A 7693-nucleotide genomic window follows, 5' to 3' on the forward strand; every position below is an offset into this window, starting at 1 on the left:
GGATATAATGATTATTGATGTTAGATGACTTTTTTAGTTCTTTAATCTTTAAATTAATGTGTTTTTGAATTATCTATGAATTTTGGAGTTGAATTGAATTGAATCCCAATGAAATTACCATTGCCAATAAAAACTAAAGTAAACTTTACTAGTTTTGCGTACTACATAAATTGCTAATGCTACGATTCTGAAGGCAGCAAAGCAGAATAGGATGAGGAGAAAACTAGGTCCAATGTTGTTACGAGTACTTGTACGGTTCTACCCTTACTAGTAATAAACCATCATCATGATTGGTGATTTTGATGAAAAATTAGTAGAATCTTACTAGCCATTCCTTCTAATATCTCTTTTTCTTTTCTACCTAGTTAAAAATACTTGGTTAAGTTTTAAGTAATCAATTTAATGGCTTTATTAAATAGGTGGTCTTCTGGGGATTTTCAGCAGACTCTTCAATAAAAGCCAAAGGCATTGACTTGTTAACCGTACACGACAAAACTAATTGCAAGCATAATTAGTTGATGTTGTCCAAAGCTTCTACCCTCTGAAATTGTTTTAGGTTTCTAGTAATTCAATTTTCAAGCTATAACTGAGAAATGGTAAATAGTATTCATTTCACCAATCATAGTTCTTGTTTACTACAAGTACGCCTCTGCTTAAGAAAAAAAACAAGCCTTCAAATGAAAAGAGGGGGGCAAGAATAATTTGTATGCTTCGGGCCAAAAAAAGATTCAGGACCGGCCCTGGTGCCATTTCCTTTGCCAATTTTGGTGTCTCAGATCAATGAGGAAGGGAGAGGTTAGAGGTAGTTGCTAAAGAACTGAATATAGAAAGATGGACGAGGCGATGTAACCCCTGATTTCGCTGGTATTGAGATCTAGGAATAAGGAGTATCTGGCCTCGTAAGCTATGTGCCTTTTCGTGAATGCGATTTGCGGCTAGATGGAGGAACTTTGTTTAGTTCTTTTTTTAAGGATTAACGAATCAAATGATATTTCTGTTCCAACTTATGCCTCTTCTTCTCCCTCTGAATCAAACTTTTCCTTGCCATAATGATTCAGTTCCTATTATTATCAATGATACAAGTCGGAGTGTTGGAGTATTTCTATCGATCGGTCATGTCATATAGGCCCGAGTCCGACATCCAATTGCTTCGATTTGAATTATCATTTCGATTGTAGCATCTTGACAAATTCTTTTAACTTACCAAGAAAAAGCTCGTAAAGATGAAGTGGCAGGGCCGTTCATGAGATTTTTTTTACCCCAAAGCAGACCCAAAAGTTATTGCCCCCATATCTTAAAAGAACTATATAGTCATCGATGATCTAAATTTTCGTACCGAAAATCCAACGTAATAATTAACATGAAAAGGCATGTACAATGTCCAAATATTCACCTAGGAAGGTGAAGAAAGAAACCCCAAGATGCCATACGAGTAGTTTGTAATCCTTATATCCGTTTTCTGGTCATGTAGTTATAACATGTTGTTTGTCTCTGGAGCAAGAATTTTAGGAAAGTTTTGAGGCACAAATTTTATCATAACAAGAAAGGGTTCTCCATGTCAACTTGTAGGCAAAGTGGAAATTGATTTTGAGTCAACTAAATCGTAACAAAATCTCCGAAAAAGGAAATATAACTGAACGCATGAAACAAAATCTCTGAAAAATAGAAACCTAATTGAATCTATTTGGCATTCTGAAACTTAAAATAAATCATGTATACAAAATGAAATCTTATAATATTACCCTAAAACTTAACTTAAGAGAGAGAGATATCTAAAAACTTAACAACACGTCATGATACGCAGAATTCGATTTCCAATCAGTTGGAAAATTATGTCTCATTGTCTTCGATCTTCATATTGGTCTCACTTCTTTACGCAATTAGTTGGATAAATATGATAAAACACTTCTTCTTTGTTGCGTTTCTAGGCATGTTTCCCCAAAGTGGATCTTTCACTGCTTACCCTCCAAGACCGATCCTGGAAGTGGTGACCTGGTGGGAATGGCAGAAAAGAGGTTGTGGGTTCTTTTCAAGGAAGAAGACATGATAAACTATTAATGACCAAGTTATAATAAAAGTGTAAATTGAATGAGTCCTTCAAAAACTTGAAGTACCAATGTCCAAAGTTGTGCAAGTATGACTGACATTCTACACACAAAATGAAAAAAATAAAAAGATAAAAATTTCTCAGATGTGTCCTCAAGCAAAATATTATAGTTCATCTTCGACTAGTGAACCCAAAATATGCAACATTTCTAATCGGGATGCTAGTTTAATGGGAAAAATATCAAAATACATAAAAGACAAACTAATATCCTCTCATTCCCGACTTCGACACATTGTCCTTACTCAGATATATTGTTTTATTTGTTCACTCCACCTATTCTTGTTTAGGTTTATTCTTTGTATAGACTATAGTGCGCTTTCTCTAAAAATGACTACAGTATTAGTCTTTTATACATACTGTTTAAGAAAATAAATCTACATATTTGGATAGTGGGAAGCCAATATCATTCAAATGAATTATACTTTCTAGGGAGGAAAAATATAAAAGTGGATCGTAAATTCTTCCATTTTTGTAGGAATCATATTCTCATTCCACTATTTCCCTCTTTCATTTCCTCCCACTAAATACAACGTCTCGCCGTACCAAATATTATCGTGCACCGACTACCGAGCTCAAAAACCTTGGTCTAATGTATACAAAGATGTAGGACCAACGCCTTTGTTCATACCTATTCCGATACCTAGTATCATCTTTTGGCGTCATACCAAGGACCTAGTCCGACGACTCCATACCTTTCGCATGATTAAAGTTGAATCTCTTGTAGGTCCCACATTAGTAAAAAAATAAAAGAACGCCTCCATTTTTATTCTCATTATATTATTAAACTAACTTTTTCACTTTCTTTTTTTTATGCAAAAGAACAACTTTATTAAAAGCCAACATTACATATCTTCTTGCTAACAATCCGACCATCCCTAATGATCTTAACATATTCCTATGGGATATTTTACCAATAATCAAAAGATGATTTGTTAGCTCCAGTTTAGTTAGCTATTACACGGGCTATATTATTAGTTATTTTTTTTGATATGACTCACACCAATATACGGAAAGGAAACAACAAGATGCCTTATTTTTTCGAAAATCCGTTGGTTCGTCCAATGAACAGAAGGGTTGGCATTACTGATTGAACTAACTACATTCCGACAGTCTGCTTCAAAGATTAAATTATGTAACTTCAATTCCTTGACCCATAATATAGCTTCTTTCGTGGACACATTCCGCCTACTCATCATTTAATCCTTCATTGAAGTGTCTGCCCCTGATACCCCTGCCTTCACATGAAGAATCTCTGATAATTAGACCAATACCAATATTTTTTGTAAACTGATCAAAAGAGGCATCTACGTTCATTTTTTAGTTGATTAGTTTGTGGATGTGACCATGCTTCTTTGTCTGCTGCAATAACTACATTAGTCTGGCCCTGAGAGTCTGCGATGCAAAGAGTTACTAGAATTTGAATGGCCTAATTGGTGGTATACTGAGTACTTATGCTTTTGTTTTGAAAAACTTTCATGCACCTGTTTTTACAGATATGTCATGCTGTGCACGTTAGTGTAAGAATTCAAGTAGTTCTATTTTCTGAATATGTGCCTTAAAATATTAGTAAACCAACTAACAATCCACGATGTCATGTCTATGTGGTGCAACTGAATGTTTGCCACATTCACATTCATTGGAAACCAAATGGATCTGCACAATCACATTCAACCAGAAGATGCTGTAAAGATTCCTCTTCTCTGTAACAATGTGGGCAATTCTTATCGATATTTATCTTGTAATGACTAAGCTTTTCCTAGTATGAACAATCCCTTTTAGGCCTTTCCAAATAAAAAACTTGACCTTATGAGGGGCTTTGGATTTCCATAGTTGTTTCCAAACTATTTTTGGGATATATTGAGCTTGTTGATTTCTGACATAAGTGTTAGAACACTGCTCGGTCGAACTCGCAAGCGTTGCTATCTCAAGCTTGTTGTCAAGTTTAGTTTCCAAAACTATAAGTCTCGATTTCTAGTCTACTTATAGCTAAGGCTCGGATTAGGATAAAAAGTGTAGTTGAGCATTAGACTTCACGACATTCATTGATTGAAGACAAAAAACTACTAAGGGGAGCCTGTGGAACTTCATCAACAAAAGTTATGTGGAGATTTGTACTCATCGATCTATCACTCAAAATTCTATCTACTCTATCTCTTATTTGAGACAAAAGACGTATAGCTACATAGACTTGAATTGTACACATTTGATATTTCGAGCTAAGTTTAACTCGCTTACATATTTCTCGAAATGTGTGTTGGTAAGTTTTCGCTTTAACCAAGTTCATCTTATGCTCTTGACGAAAGTCAAAATATGATCATCTGAAAATCGCCTGGTAACATCTTACATGATTTGTGTGATACAATCATTGATGTAGACTCGGAATGTTTCGTATTGATTATTTCAGTAACTTGAAAATCGCGTTGATGCTAATAGTTAGTGAAGACAACTATTGTCATCCTCTAAGAATGTTTCAATGATTGAAATAGAGTTTAGAACACTTAACCATAATTGGATTATAGACATAGTATGCGTACTTTCATATATGTTGATCCAAGACCGGTATAGTACGCGTACCCATATGCGTACTGGAGAGATCCGGTAAAGTACATGAGCCTTGGTATGCGTACCCGTACGCGTATTGGCGAACTCAGTTGAAGTCCGGGAACTATTGTATGTGTACTCGTACGCGTACTGAATTCAATTGATGTTTTGGATGTGTGACAGTATGCGTACCCGTTCGCATACTGTCGGACACAGTCCAAGTCCGACTACTTAAGTATGCGTACCCGTTTTCATACTTGAGTGGGTTAAGTTCTAGATTCAGTTGTGCCATGAACTAATACATTTATATAATAAGGAATGAAATCTTTTGCAAACCGTGGCTATAATGTTCATGAATTGACTCGAGTGAATCAAACCGATTTTGCTTCAATTGTGTCTTGTATACTTCTATGAGAATATAAACAATTGAAAAACTCTATAACTAGTTTCATTTGAGTCATTTGAACTAGTTGTGGTTAAGATGAATAAAGTTGATACGAAGTGTTCATATGTCTAACTTCGGTTAACTATTGTTGAGCCAACAAGGTGCACACGTTTAAGTACGGTTACTCATATCTAAATGAATTCACTTTTCATTTGTGTGTAACAAACTAAGTTTAATCTAACGGTTAAAAGATATTATCTTGAGTCTAATCAGGTTTTCATCTAACGATGAATATTGAATGTTTTGTTACCAAGGTAGCATTGATTGCAAACCTTGATTTGAATACTATATAAAGGAGAACTCTAACAACTGGGAAACATAATCCCCACACCTCATGTGTGATACTAGTGGCGACTAGAGTCGATTCTCCTTTAACTTTAGGTTTTTCACGAATCCCTGTAGGTTAACGACTTAAATACTTCATTGGGATTGTGAAGCCAAACCCAACTATTTTCTCTGTAGCTGTGTGTTCTGATCTTTCCCTGTTCTATCACATTGAGTATTATATTCTCTAATATTTGCTCTAGATTGATTCTCCTATAGGCAAGATAAAAAGTAATCACAAACATCTTCGTCTCATCGTTTGTGATTCCACAATATCTTGTTTCGCTGCTGTTAGAGCATAGCTCGGTCAACCTCGCATGCGTTGTTTGTCAATGTTAGTGATTAAAACTATAAGTCTTGATTTCTAGCCTACATAGCTAAGTCTCGGACTAGGATAGAAAAGTGTAGTTGAGCTCAAGGACTTCATGGCGATTCATCATACAACGACGAAGATCTATACAAGGAACCGCGGAACTTCATCAACAAAAATGTATGTGGAGACTTGAACTTATCTATCACTCGAAAGTCTATCTCTTTTATGTCCTACTTCTTATGAGACAAAACTCGTATGCTATATAGACTAGATCATACACATTTGACATTTCGAGCTGAGCATTCATTGCTTATATTTTATCTCGAAATCGTGTGTTGGTAAAGCGTTTCGCTTTGATTAAGTTATCTTCACCTAGTGGTGAAATTCATGAAATTCAAGTTATCTGTGGGAGACAGATTTATCCTTTTTTAGATTTTTCTGTGTGAGACAGATCTATTTATTATCAAGTCTGTGATTTTGGGTTACAACAACTCTTGGTTGTGGGTGAGATCAGCTAAGGGAATCAAGTGCGCAGTATCCTGCTGGGATCAGAGGCGTAGGAGTACAACTGTACCTTGGATCGGTGGGAGACTGATTGGGGTTCAACTATAGTCCAGTCCGAAGTTAGTTTGCAGTAGGCTGGTGACTGTAGCGGCTTAATACAGTGTGTATTCAATCTGGACTAGGTCCCGAGGTTTTTCTGCATCTGCGGTTTCCTCGTTAACAAAATTTCTGGTGTCTGTGTTATTTCTTTTCCGCATTATATTTTATATAATTGAAATAATACAGGTTGTGCGTTCGTGATCATCAATTGGAAATCCAACCTTTGGTTGTTGATTGATATTGATTGATCCTTGGACATTGGTCATTGGTACCGTCCAAGTATTCCTTGTATTTGATAAAGACTCGCTATTGTTTTTAGCTTGAGTAAAATTCAAATCAAGAGAGAGATATTAACTCCTTGAGATACTTTTATCTAGATTGAGTCTGACTGTCTAGTTGATTCTCTAGAAAATTATTTTGGAGTTAGTCCATACAAATTGCTAAGTGAAATATTGAGTGGTGTTGTTAGACCCCCGCTTTTTCAATTGGTATCAGAGCAGGCAAACACGTTTAAGACCTAATAAGTCTGTGTTTGTAGCGATCTGACTCTATGGACAGAGGTGTTATCTCTGTTAACGTACCACCAGTCTTCGATGGCTCCAATTACTTATGGTGGAAAATCGCTATGTGAGCTTTTCTTCAATCACGTGATTTTCAATCATGGGTATATGTGGTGAATGGTTATGATGCGCTCGTTGTTGCAGCTGGAGACGGAACTGTTCCCAAGAATATTGGTGAATATAACGCTGTCGAGATTCTTGCTGCAAAGCAGAATTATGAAGGGTTAAATGCTATCATACATTCCATTGACCCAAGTCTTCAACACCATGTGTCTAATTGCACTAGGTATAAAGATGTTTGGGATATCTTAGAAACCGTATTTGAAGGAAACTCCAGTGAAAAGGAAGCTAGGCTTCAAAACCTTAATTCCGATTGAGAGAACCTTCGTATGGCAGATGAAGAAACATTTGATGAGTTTAATCACAAAGTGTCTGAAATTGTTAATGCATCTTTTGCATTGGGTAAGACTATTCCTGAAAAGGACATTGTGATGAAAATTCTCAGATCGCTGCCATCTAGATACGAGTCTAAGAAGCATGCCATCGTTGAGGGGAATAACCTCAATAATCTTTCCAGAAACACCTTGGTTTGGAAGCTAAAGATCTTTGACGATGAGCATACATCCAAAGTCGGTAAGGATGTTTCGTTTAAAGCACAGAAGAGCACTAAATTACTTGCCAAAGGTAAAAGTGTTCATGTCTCTAAGAATGATCAGTCTGAGAATGATTTTTCAGATGAATACCTTGACAAGTCGGTCTCCTTGATCACAAGACAGTTTAGGGATCTTCTGTTGAAGAGA

The sequence above is a fragment of the Papaver somniferum genome, unplaced genomic scaffold (genome assembly GCF_003573695.1).
Source record: "Papaver somniferum cultivar HN1 unplaced genomic scaffold, ASM357369v1 unplaced-scaffold_18, whole genome shotgun sequence".
NCBI lineage: Eukaryota > Viridiplantae > Streptophyta > Magnoliopsida > Ranunculales > Papaveraceae > Papaver > Papaver somniferum.